At 62.1% G+C, this 12,500-nt stretch overlaps 1 non-coding gene across 1 annotated transcript; it reads left to right on the top strand.

Annotated features, from left to right (window-relative positions):
• Window positions 1-9,533: 9,533 nt before the first annotated feature.
• On the top strand, window positions 9,534-11,348 carry LOC142794458 (small subunit ribosomal RNA). Its single transcript, XR_012892357.1, has one exon. It is a non-coding gene; the product is annotated as a small subunit ribosomal RNA (ribosomal RNA).
• Window positions 11,349-12,500: the final 1,152 nt, after the last annotated feature.

Genomic DNA, 12,500 nt, shown 5'->3' with positions numbered 1-12,500 from the left:
GCGCCGCCCCGGCTGACGCGGTTTTCGCGCCGCCCCGGCTGACGCGGTTTTCGCGCCGCCCCGGCTGACGCGGTTTCGTGCCGCCCCGGCAGACGCGGTTTTCGCGCCGCCCCGGCTGACGCGGTTTCGTGCCGCCCCGGCAGACGCAGTTCGGACTTAGCACTTTTCGGCTGTGCCTGGCTGGCGGCCCACTCACTCGATCGCCATGTCTGTTTGCCACAGTTTTCCCGGTGGTGCCGCACCCGGGCTCGCCCCGGCTGACGCAGTTTTCGCGCCGCCCCGGCTGACGCGGTTTCGTGCCGCCCCGGCAGACGCGGTTTTCGCGCCGCCCCGGCTGACGCGGTTTCGTGCCGCCCCGGCAGACGCAGTTCGGACTTAGCACTTTTCGGCTGTGCCTGGCTGGCGGCCCACTCACTCAATCGCCATGTCTGTTTGCCACAGTTTTCCCGGTGGTGCCGCACCCGGGCTCGCCCCGGCTGACGCAGTTTTCGCGCCGCCCCGGCTGACGCGGTTTCGTGCCGCCCCGGCAGACGCGGTTTTCGCGCCGCCCCGGCTGACGCGGTTTCGTGCCGCCCCGGCAGACGCAGTTCGGACTTAGCACTTTTCGGCTGTGCCTGGCTGGCGGCCCACTCACTCGATCGCCATGTCTGTTTGCCACAGTTTTCCCGGTGGTGCCGCACCCGGGCTCGCCCCGGCAGACGCGTTTTTTTTTTTCTTTCGCCCCGGCTGACGCAGTTTTCGCGCCGCCCCGGCTGACGCGGTTTCGTGCCGCCCCGGCAGACGCGGTTTTTTGCGCCGCCCCGGCTGACGCGGTTTTTGCCGCCCCGGCTGACGCAGTTCGGACTTAGCACTTTTCGGCTGTGCCTGGCTGGCGGCCCACTCACTCGATCGCCATGTCTGTTTGCCACAGTTTTCCCGGTGGTGCCGCACCCGGGCTCGCCCCGGCTGACGCAGTTTTCGCGCCGCCCCGGCTGACGCGGTTTCGTGCCGCCCCGGCAGACGCGGTTTTCGCGCCGCCCCGGCTGACGCGGTTTCGTGCCGCCCCGGCAGACGCAGTTCGGACTTAGCACTTTTCGGCTGTGCCTGGCTGGCGGCCCACTCACTCGATCGCCATGTCTGTTTGCCACAGTTTTCCCGGTGGTGCCGCACCCGGGCTCGCCCCGGCTGACGCAGTTTTCGCGCCGCCCCGGCTGACGCGGTTTCGTGCCGCCCCGGCAGACGCGGTTTTCGCGCCGCCCCGGCTGACGCGGTTTCGTGCCGCCCCGGCAGACGCAGTTCGGACTTAGCACTTTTCGGCTGTGCCTGGCTGGCGGCCCACTCACTCGATCGCCATGTCTGTTTGCCACAGTTTTCCCGGTGGTGCCGCACCCGGGCTCGCCCCGGCAGACGCGTTTTTTTTTTCTTTCGCCCCGGCTGACGCAGTTTTCGCGCCGCCCCGGCTGACGCGGTTTCGTGCCGCCCCGGCAGACGCGGTTTTTTTGCACCGCCCCGGCTGACGCGGTTTTTGCCGCCCCGGCTGACGCAGTTCGGACTTGGCACTTTTTGGCTGAGCCTGGCTGGTGGCCCACTCACTCGATCGCCATGTCTGTTAGCCACAGTTTTCCCGGTGGTGCCGCACCCGGGCTCGCCCCGGCTGACGCAGTTTTCGCGCCGCCCCGGCAGACGCGGTTTTCGCGCCGCCCCGGCTGACGCGGTTTTTGCCGCCCCGGCTGACGCAGTTCGGACTTGGCACTTTTTGGGCTGAGCCTGGCTGGCGGCCCACTCACTCGATCGCCATGTCTGTTTGCCACAGTCTTCCCGGTGGTGCCGCACCCGGGCTCGCCCCGGCAGACGCGTTTTTTTTTTCTTTCGCCCCGGCAGACGTGGTTCCCCCCCCCCCCCCCCCTTTTCGCTCGCCCCGGCTGACGAGGTTTTCGCGCCGCCCCGGCTGACGCAGTTTTCGCGCCGCCCCGGCTGACGCGGTTTCGTGCCGCCCCGGCTGACGCGGTTTTCGCGCCGCCCCGGCTGACGCGGTTTTTGCGTCGCCCCGGCTGACACGGTTCGGACTTTGCACTTTTCGGCTGTGCCTGGCTGGCGGCCCACTCACTCGATCGCCATGTCTGTTTGCCACAGTTTTCCCGGTGGTGCCGCACCCGGGCTCGCCCCGGCTGACGCAGTTTTCGCGCCGCCCCGGCTGACGCGGTTTCGTGCCGCCCCGGCAGACGCGGTTTTCGCGCCGCCCCGGCTGACGCGGTTTCGTGCCGCCCCGGCAGACGCAGTTCGGACTTAGCACTTTTCGGCTGTGCCTGGCTGGCGGCCCACTCACTCGATCGCCATGTCTGTTTGCCACAGTTTTCCCGGTGGTGCCGCACCCGGGCTCGCCCCGGCTGACGCAGTTTTCGCGCCGCCCCGGCTGACGCGGTTTCGTGCCGCCCCGGCAGACGCGGTTTTCGCGCCGCCCCGGCTGACGCGGTTTCGTGCCGCCCCGGCAGACGCAGTTCGGACTTAGCACTTTTCGGCTGTGCCTGGCTGGCGGCCCACTCACTCGATCGCCATGTCTGTTTGCCACAGTTTTCCCGGTGGTGCCGCACCCGGGCTCGCCCCGGCAGACGCGTTTTTTTTTTTTTCTTTCGCCCCGGCTGACGCAGTTTTCGCGCCGCCCCGGCTGACGCGGTTTCGTGCCGCCCCGGCAGACGCGGTTTTTTGCGCCGCCCCGGCTGACGCGGTTTTTGCCGCCCCGGCTGACGCAGTTCGGACTTAGCACTTTTCGGCTGTGCCTGGCTGGCGGCCCACTCACTCGATCGCCATGTCTGTTTGCCACAGTTTTCCCGGTGGTGCCGCACCCGGGCTCGCCCCGGCTGACGCAGTTTTCGCGCCGCCCCGGCTGACGCGGTTTCGTGCCGCCCCGGCAGACGCGGTTTTCGCGCCGCCCCGGCTGACGCGGTTTCGTGCCGCCCCGGCAGACGCAGTTCGGACTTAGCACTTTTCGGCTGTGCCTGGCTGGCGGCCCACTCACTCGATCGCCATGTCTGTTTGCCACAGTTTTCCCGGTGGTGCCGCACCCGGGCTCGCCCCGGCTGACGCAGTTTTCGCGCCGCCCCGGCTGACGCGGTTTCGTGCCGCCCCGGCAGACGCGGTTTTTTTGCGCCGCCCCGGCTGACGCGGTTTTTGCCGCCCCGGCTGACGCAGTTCGGACTTGGCACTTTTTGGCTGAGCCTGGCTGGTGGCCCACTCACTCGATCGCCATGTCTGTTAGCCACAGTTTTCCCGGTGGTGCCGCACCCGGGCTCGCCCCGGCTGACGCAGTTTTCGCGCCGCCCCGGCAGACGCGGTTTTCGCGCCGCCCCGGCTGACGCGGTTTTTGCCGCCCCGGCTGACGCAGTTCGGACTTGGCACTTTTTGGGCTGAGCCTGGCTGGCGGCCCACTCACTCGATCGCCATGTCTGTTTGCCACAGTCTTCCCGGTGGTGCCGCACCCGGGCTCGCCCCGGCAGACGCGTTTTTTTTTTCTTTCGCCCCGGCAGACGTGGTTCCCCCCCCCCCCCCTTTTCGCTCGCCCCGGCTGACGAGGTTTTCGCGCCGCCCCGGCTGACGCAGTTTTCGCGCCGCCCCGGCTGACGCGGTTTCGTGCCGCCCCGGCTGACGCGGTTTTCGCGCCGCCCCGGCTGACGCGGTTTTTGCGTCGCCCCGGCTGACACGGTTCGGACTTTGCACTTTTCGGCTGTGCCTGGCTGGCGGCCCACTCACTCGATCGCCATGTCTGTTTGCCACAGTTTTCCCGGTGGTGCCGCACCCGGGCTTGCCCCGGCAGACGCGTTTTTTTTTTTTCTTTTCGCCCCGGCTGACGCAGTTTTCGCCCCGCCCCGGCTGACGCGGTTTCGTGCCGCCCCGGCAGACGCGGTTTTTTGCGCCGCCCCGGCTGACGCGGTTTTTGCCGCCCCGGCTGACGCAGTTCGGACTTTGCACTTTTTGGCTGAGCCTGGCTGGCGGCCCACTCACTCGATCGCCATGTCTGTTTGCCACAGTTTTCCCGGTGGTGCCGCACCCGGGCTCGCCCCGGCAGACGCGTTTTTTTTTTTCCTTCGCCCCGGCAGACGTGGTTCCCCCCCCCCCCTCCGTCTTTCTTTTTGTTTTTTTTTTCGCCGCGGCTGAAGTGGATTTTTCGGTGCCTCGACGCCCCGGTAGTCGCGGTTTTTCCGTTTCCGCACGGCCCCGGCTGACGCTGCTCGGTCACAGTCGCCTTTTGTGAGGATTGCAGACTTCTTGAGCGCGGGTGTTTTTTTTTTGTTGTTGTTGTTGTTTTATTACGCATTCGCTCCAGCAGACGCTGTTTAGACTTTTTGTTTCCTCTTTTATCCTGCGACGAGGTGACGAGGTTTATTCGGTGCCCCGCCGCCCCGGCTGAAGTGATTTTTCCTGTCCCGTGCCGCCCCGGCTGACGCGGTTGGGACTTCGCGTTTGTTCGGCCGCCACGGGTTTTGGCGCACTCGCTCGGTTGCTTGTTGTTGCCACTTGTTGCGAACCCAGGTTTCTTGAGCGAGCGCGGGCGTTTTTTCTTCCTTTCTTTCTTTGTTCTATGTGTTAGCGAATCGGCCTTTAATATCACACGAGGACTCACAACCAACAATTTTCAGTTTGAAGTGTAAAAAATCTGCAGGTGTTGACGTAACTGACTTGCCCCGTACCCTTGAGTACATCCATGAAGTTCTCGTAGTAATACTAAATCGCATTATTCCAAGTGGAGAAATTCCCATAAACTTGCAAACCTCTACACGAAAATCGGTGCGCGTGATAAAGTTGAAAATTATCGTCCGATATCAAATGTGCCTTCTATAACACAAATTCTAGGAAAAAAAAAAAAAAAACACTTGTTCGCCGTTCTCTGCGCCGTGACTGGCAGCACTCCGGCGAAGCGAAACGGGGTCGATTCGAGCACGATATCGGCGTCTTTCGACGTGCTCGCCGGCGACCGTCGCACGAGTACGTCGCACGAGCGCGTCTGCCGGGGCGCCGTTTGCGAAGCCGACGCAAAAGTGGGAACCGCCGCTCGGATGATCGCCGCTTTCGGCAGAGTGAGTGTTGGCACTCCGGGGAAGCGAAACAGCGTGAATGCGCCCACGAAATCGGCGTATTTTGAAGTGCCCGCCGGCGACCGTCGCACGAGTACGGTAAACCGCGTCAGCCGGGGCGTAGTTCGGGACGCCGACGAAAAAGTGGGAAGCGCAACTCGGATCTTCGCCGTTTTTGCAGGAGTGAGTGGCGGCCCTCCTGCGAGACCAAGAAGCATCGATTCGTGCACGAATTCGGCGCCTTTCGACGTGATCGCCGGCGACCGTCGCTCGAGTAGGGCAAACCGCGTCTGCCGGGGCGGGCTTCGGGACGCCGGCGAAAGTGGGAAACGCTGCTCGGATGTTCGCCGTTTTTGGCCGAGTGAGTGCTGGCACTCGGGCGAAGCCAAACGGGGCCGATTACGGCACGATATCGGCGTCTTTCGACGTGCCCGGCGGCGACCGTCGCACGAGTACGGTAAACCGCGTCAGCCCGGGCGGAGTTCGGGACGCCGATGCGAAAGTGGAGAACGCCGCTCGGATCTTCGCCGTTTTTGGAGGAGTGAGTGGCGGCACTCCGGAGAAGCCAAGGAGCGCCAATTAGCGCACGATATCGGCGTCTTTCGACGCGCTCGCCGGCGACCGTCGAACGAGTAGGGCAAACCGCGTCTGCCGGGGCGGGGTTTACGACGCCGACGCAAAAGTGGGAACCGCCGCTCGGATGTTGGCCGTTTTTGGCAGAGTGAGTGCTGGCACACCGGCGACGCGAAAGAGCGCGAAAGCGCCCACGAAAGTGGCGTATTTGGACGTGCTTGACGGCGACCGCTGCAGGAGTACGAAAAACCACGTCAGCCGGGGCGAGCGACCCACGGCGGTCTGGGTGCTTATCGCTGCTATTATAGGGGCACCCCGGCAGACGCAGAAAAAAAAAATTTTTTTTCGACCTTCTTTTTTGCTGGTCGAGCTCGGGTAACCCAGGTCGCAATGGGAGCCGCGCACGAAAGCGGCGTCGCGAGACGCGTTCGCGGTCGCTAGTCGCACGAGCTCGGCAACCGCGTCAGCCGGCGCGGAGTTCGGGATGCCGACGGCTAAGTGGGTACCGCTGCTCGGATGTTCGCCGTTTTTGGCCGAGTGAGTGCTGGCACTCCGGCGAAGCGAAACGGGGCCGATTCGGGCACGATATCGGCGTATTTCGACGTGCTCGCCGGCGACCGTCGCACGAGTACGGCAAAGCGCGTCTGCCGGGGCGAGGTTTGCGATGCCGACGAAAAAGTGGGAAGCGCCGCTCGGATCTTCGCCGTTTTTGCAGGAGTGAGTGGCGGCCCTCCTGCGAGACCAAGAAGCATCGACTCGCGCACGATATCGGTGTCTTTCGACGTGCCCGCCGGCCACCGCCGCACGAGTACGGCAAACCGCGTATGCCGGGGCGGGGTTGGCGACGCCGACGCAAAAGTGGGAACCGCCACTAGGATGTTCGCCGTTTTTGGCAGAGTGAGTGCTGGCACACCGGCGACGCGAAAGAGCGCGAAAGCGCCCACGAAAGTGGCGTATTTGGACGTGCTTGACGGCGACCGCTGCAGGAGTACGAAAAACCACGTCAGCCGGGGCGAGCGACCCACGGCGGTCTGGGTGCTTATCGCTGCTATTATAGGGGCACCCCGGCAGACGCAGAAAAAAAAAATTTTTTTTCGACCTTCTTTTTTGCTGGTCGAGCTCGGGTAACCCAGGTCGCAATGGGAGCCGCGCACGAAAGCGGCGTCGCGAGACGCGTTCGCGGTCGCTAGTCGCACGAGCTCGGCAACCGCGTCAGCCGGCGCGGAGTTCGGGATGCCGACGGCTAAGTGGGTACCGCTGCTCGGATGTTCGCCGTTTTTGGCCGAGTGAGTGCTGGCACTCCGGCGAAGCGAAACGGGGCCGATTCGGGCACGATATCGGCGTATTTCGACGTGCTCGCCGGCGACCGTCGCACGAGTACGGCAAAGCGCGTCTGCCGGGGCGAGGTTTGCGATGCCGACGAAAAAGTGGGAAGCGCCGCTCGGATCTTCGCCGTTTTTGCAGGAGTGAGTGGCGGCCCTCCTGCGAGACCAAGAAGCATCGACTCGCGCACGATATCGGTGTCTTTCGACGTGCCCGCCGGCCACCGCCGCACGAGTACGGCAAACCGCGTATGCCGGGGCGGGGTTGGCGACGCCGACGCAAAAGTGGGAACCGCCACTAGGATGTTCGCCGTTTTTGGCAGAGTGAGTGCTGGCACTCCGGCGAAGCGAAAGAGCGCGAATGCGCCCACGAAAGTGGCGTGTTTGGACGTGCTTGACGACGACCACCGCAGGAAAACGAAAAACCACGTCAGCCGGGGCGAGCGACCCATGGCGGTCTGGGTGCTTATCGCTGCTATTATAGGGGCACCCCGGCAGACGCAAAAAAAAAAAAAATTTTTTTTCGACATTCTTTCTTGCTCGTCGACCTCGGGTGACCCAGGTCGCAGTGGGAGCCGCGCACGAAAGCGGCGTCGCGAGACGGCTTCGCGGTCGCTAGTCGCACGAGCTCGGCAACCGCGTCTGCCGGGGCGGAGTTCGGGACGCCGACGGCTAAGTGGGAACCGCCGCTCGGATGTTCGCCGTTTGTGGCCGAGTGAGTGCTGGCACTCCGGCGAAGCCAAACGGGGCCGATTCCGGCACGATATCGGCGTCTTTCTACGTGCTCGCCGGCGACCGTCGCACGAGTACGGCAAAGTGCGTCTGCCGGGGCGGGGTTTGCGACGCGTACGCAATAGTGAGAACCGTCGCTCGGATGTTCGTCGTCTTTCGCCGAGCCAGTGCTGGCACTCCGGCGAAGCCGAACGGAGCCGATTCGGGCACGATATCGGCGTCTTTCCACGTGCTCGCCGGCGACCGTCGCACGAGTACGGTAAACCGCGTCAGCCGGGGCGGAGTTCGGGACGCCGATGCGAAAGTGGGAAGCGCCGCTCGGATCTTCGCCGTTTTTGGAGGAGTCAGTGGCGGCACTCCGGTGAAGCCAAGGTGCGCCAATTCGCGCACGATATCGGCGTCTTTCGACGTGCCCGCCGGCCACCGTCGCACGAGTACGGCAAACCTCGTCTGCCGGGGCGGGGTTTGCGACGCCGACGCAAAAGTGGGAACCGCCGCTCGGATGTTCGCCGTTTTTGGCAGAGTGAGTGCTGGCACTCCGGCGAAGCGAAAGAGCGTGAATGCGCCCACGAAAGTAGCGTATTTGGACGTGCTTGACGGCGACCGCCGCAGGAGTACGAAAAACCACGTCAGCCGGGGCGAGCGACCCACGGCGGTCTGGGTGCTTATCGCTGCTATTATAGGGGCACCCCGGCAGACGCAGAAAGAAAAAAAAAAAAAAAATGGGGACATGGCGTGCGTCACCGTGCGGCTTCGCAGCGTTGCCGAAGTCGCCGAGCCCTTCGACTGAGCCGAACGGCGGACAGGGAACGTTGGTCGGCCGTTCTAACCTGTCGGTGCCACGCCGAGACGTCGTTAAGGAAAACCGCGTCGTGGGCCTCTACGACGCCGTCGAGTCGTTGTACGTTTGGTGTCCAGCGTGTCGGCGGCGAGTAGCGGACACGTCGTTCACGACTTCGGTCTTTCGCAGTCGACGCGAACTTGCGGAGAGTCGTGGTGCCTCACGTTTTCGGCAGAAACCGCGGCGGAATTTTCCCGTGCGTGCGCGCACGACCTCGGTGCTGTGCCGTCAGCGTAGTGTTGCACAAACTCGTGGCCTACCCAAGGTGCGGTACGTTTGCGGCCGTATCCTCGGTGGGAATTTCGTGAGTAGGGTCGCAAATTCTACGACCTCGGCGGGTTTGAGAGCGACGTAGACTTGTGGCACGCTCAACGTGCCACACGTTTCGGGGCACACCCGCGGTGAAATTTTCTCGAGTACGCTCGTATTAGTGCCCAAGGAGGTCTGGGTACTTATCGCTGCTATTATGTGGGGGTTCTCGTGAGCGGCGTACGCGAAAGCGACCGGGTGTCTGATATGCGGCGGGCTTCGGCCTCGTCAAGCGTGTCCTCGGGTCTGCTCCAGGGGAATCCACGGCAGTCGTCTGCAGCCTCATCCGCTTGATGCGTTAGGGGCTGGTTGTCGGACGGTGCCGTTTTACCACGATATCGAGGTGTGTTCCGTGTCGTCCTCGGGCGATTCAGATGCGAAAGCGCCGAAGACGCGGGCGTGACCCGTCGTCTGGCGGCTTTGCAGTCTCGGCTCCGTTGCTAGTTCCGGCCGGTCCACCGACAGTGCAGCGGGCTTGGGCAACCCGCACGGCGCGACCGAGTCGATGCAACGAAAAAGAGCGAGCATGAACGTGCTTCTTGCCGCACGGCTCCCACTCGTCTTTCGGGAAGGTTGTGCCGTAGCGAGCTCGAACGCCGTCATCTCGGAGTGCAAAATAAGCGTGTTGGGGCGCCTGAAGGTGGCCTCCGCCGCACACAGACTGCGTCCGGCCCGCCGAAGGCGAGGACGGACGCGCAGTCGAACGATTACCTGGTTGATCCTGCCAGTAATCATATGCTTGTCTCAAAGATTAAGCCATGCATGTCTAAGTACATGCCGAAATAAGGCGAAACCGCGAATGGCTCATTAAATCAGTTATGGTTCCTTAGATCGTTTCTTCCTACTTGGATAACTGTGGCAATTCTAGAGCTAATACATGCAGTGAGCCTGGAGCCCTTTGGGTAACGGGTGCTTTTATTAGACCAAGATCGATCGGGTTTCGGCCCGTATTGTGTGGTGACTCTGGATAACTTTGTGCTGATCGCATGGCCACGAGCCGGCGACGTTTCTTTCAAGTGTCTGCCTTATCAACTTTCGATGGTAGGTTACTTGCTTACCATGGTTGTTACGGGTAACGGAGAATCAGGGTTCGATTCCGGAGAGGGAGCCTGAGAAACGGCTACCACATCCAAGGAAGGCAGCAGGCGCGCAAATTACCCACTCCCGGCACGGGGAGGTAGTGACGAAAAATAACAATACGGGACTCTTTTGAGGCCCCGTAATTGAAATGAGTACACTCTAAATCCTTTAACGAGGATCAATTGGAGGGCAAGTCTGGTGCCAGCAGCCGCGGTAATTCCAGCTCCAATAGCGTATACTAAAGCTGCTGCGGTTAAAAAGCTCGTAGTTGGATCTCAGTTCCAGACGAGTAGTGCATCTACCCGATGCGACGGCTCGGACTGAACATCATGCCGGTTCTTTCTTGGTGCACTTCATTGTGTGCCTCGAGATGGCCGGTGCTTTTACTTTGAAAAAATTAGAGTGCTCAACGCAGGCGAGTCGCCTGAATAAACTTGCATGGAATAATAGAACAAGACCTCGTTTCTGTTCTGTTGGTTTTTGGAATACGAGGTAATGATTAAGAGGGACGGACGGGGGCATTCGTATTGCGGCGCTAGAGGTGAAATTCTTGGACCGTCGCAAGACGAACTACTGCGAAAGCATTTGCCAAGAATGTTTTCATTGATCAAGAACGAAAGTCAGAGGTTCGAAGGCGATCAGATACCGCCCTAGTTCTGACCATAAACGATGCCAACCAGCGATCCGCCTGAGTTACTCAAATGACTCGGCGGGCAGCTTCCGGGAAACCAAAGTATTTGGGTTCCGGGGGAAGTATGGTTGCAAAGCTGAAACTTAAAGGAATTGACGGAAGGGCACCACCAGGAGTGGAGCCTGCGGCTTAATTTGACTCAACACGGGAAAACTTACCCGGCCCGGACACTGGGAGGATTGACAGATTGAGAGCTCTTTCTTGATTCGGTGGATGGTGGTGCATGGCCGTTCTTAGTTGGTGGAGCGATTTGTCTGGTTAATTCCGATAACGAACGAGACTCTAGCCTATTAAATAGGTGCGGGGTTCCCAGCACCTTACAACCTTCTTAGAGGGACAAGCGGCTCCTAGCCGCACGAAACAGAGCAATAACAGGTCTGTGATGCCCTTAGATGTCCGGGGCCGCACGCGCGCTACACTGAAGGAAGCAGCGTGTCTTTATCCCTGTCTGAAAAGACTGGGTAACCCGTGGAACTTCTTTCGTGATTGGGATAGGGGCTTGCAATTGTTCCCCTTGAACGAGGAATTCCCAGTAAGCGCGAGTCATAAGCTCGCGTTGATTACGTCCCTGCCCTTTGTACACACCGCCCGTCGCTACTACCGATTGAATGATTTAGTGAGGTCTTCGGACCGATGTCCGGCGCGGCCTTTCGGTTGCGCCGGTCTGTTGGAAAGATGACCAAACTTGATCATTTAGAGGAAGTAAAAGTCGTAACAAGGTTTCCGTAGGTGAACCTGCGGAAGGATCATTAACGGATTGTGAAGGGTGAGCGCCTCAGCTGCGTCTGCGCCCGACACTTTCTGCCGCTGACCCCGTTTGGACGCGGGGTCGGCTTTTCCCCACGGGGCTGCCTGAATGTGGAGCGGCACCCCGTGACAAATTGTTGCGCCCAGCGGACGCCAACACCGCGACCTTGGACGGTCGGCCAGGTGGCGGACGCGGGTACAAACGGCGCAACGCACTCATAGGTCGGCTTTCGACCCGCCACTGCACCGTGGCTCGAAGCGCTCGAAATGCGCGACCCGACCGCTGCGGGACCGCCTAGTACTGTAAACAGGAGCGGCGGAGCGCGAACGGCGAGTCGTGGTTACGTCGGTAGAAGGCGAGGCTGCGCGTTCCCGAAACGCCAGCCGAGTGCCCTCCCGACCGTTCGAGCGTGCAAGAACGAGACCCGACAATCGCGCGGCGACTGCCAAGTACGAGAGGAACGGCACAAGCGTCGGCGGTCGGTCAAGGAACTGGCGATGTGACGGGTCCGCTGTGCACCAGTGCATACCGTCCCGCCGTCCGCGGCAAGCGCCTCCGCGTCCTCGGGTGACGGAGGCTGCCGGTCGGTTCTTGCAGGCGAGGGATCTCGCTGGCACCGGTTCGCGTTGACGCGCGGCCGGTCATGGCACGGCGATGCGACGGCCGAGGTGCGCAGTACTCGATGGAGGAACCGCACGCTCCGATGACCGTCCCGCCCTCCGCGGCGTATGCGTACCGACCGTAATGGTTGCAGCAGCGCCGGCCGGCTTTTGAATTCGCCACACGAAACACGGTGCGAGATCGCGGTTAGGGGAGCGTCGACGTTGCCAGGCGTTTTGCTTGCTGCCGAGGGAAAGGCGGCACGGCCACGTCGCGCTCGTCGCGATTAGCGGGTCTGCGCGCTTTGGGAAGGTGCCGCAACGACTTGCCGAAAGAGGAAGCACGGAAGAACGAGGGACTTGGACGTCCCGACAATTGAACGCACTTGCGGCCAGGCCCTTGCTGGCTTCGTTCTTCCGCCTCGAGTAGGCTCGTACGCGGCTCCGGCGCCGAAAGTGGTCCTTGGCACCGACTTCGGTGGACGTGGGAAGTGCCGCGCAAGTACGGCGCGCCTGGCTCCACCTGTTGGCTAAAGTAGGCAGCCGGATCGGCATTT

This window comes from Rhipicephalus microplus, unplaced genomic scaffold (assembly GCF_043290135.1).
Source record: "Rhipicephalus microplus isolate Deutch F79 unplaced genomic scaffold, USDA_Rmic scaffold_429, whole genome shotgun sequence".
In the NCBI taxonomy this organism is placed as follows: domain Eukaryota; kingdom Metazoa; phylum Arthropoda; class Arachnida; order Ixodida; family Ixodidae; genus Rhipicephalus; species Rhipicephalus microplus.
This window is presented reverse-complemented; position numbering and strand designations above follow the sequence as displayed.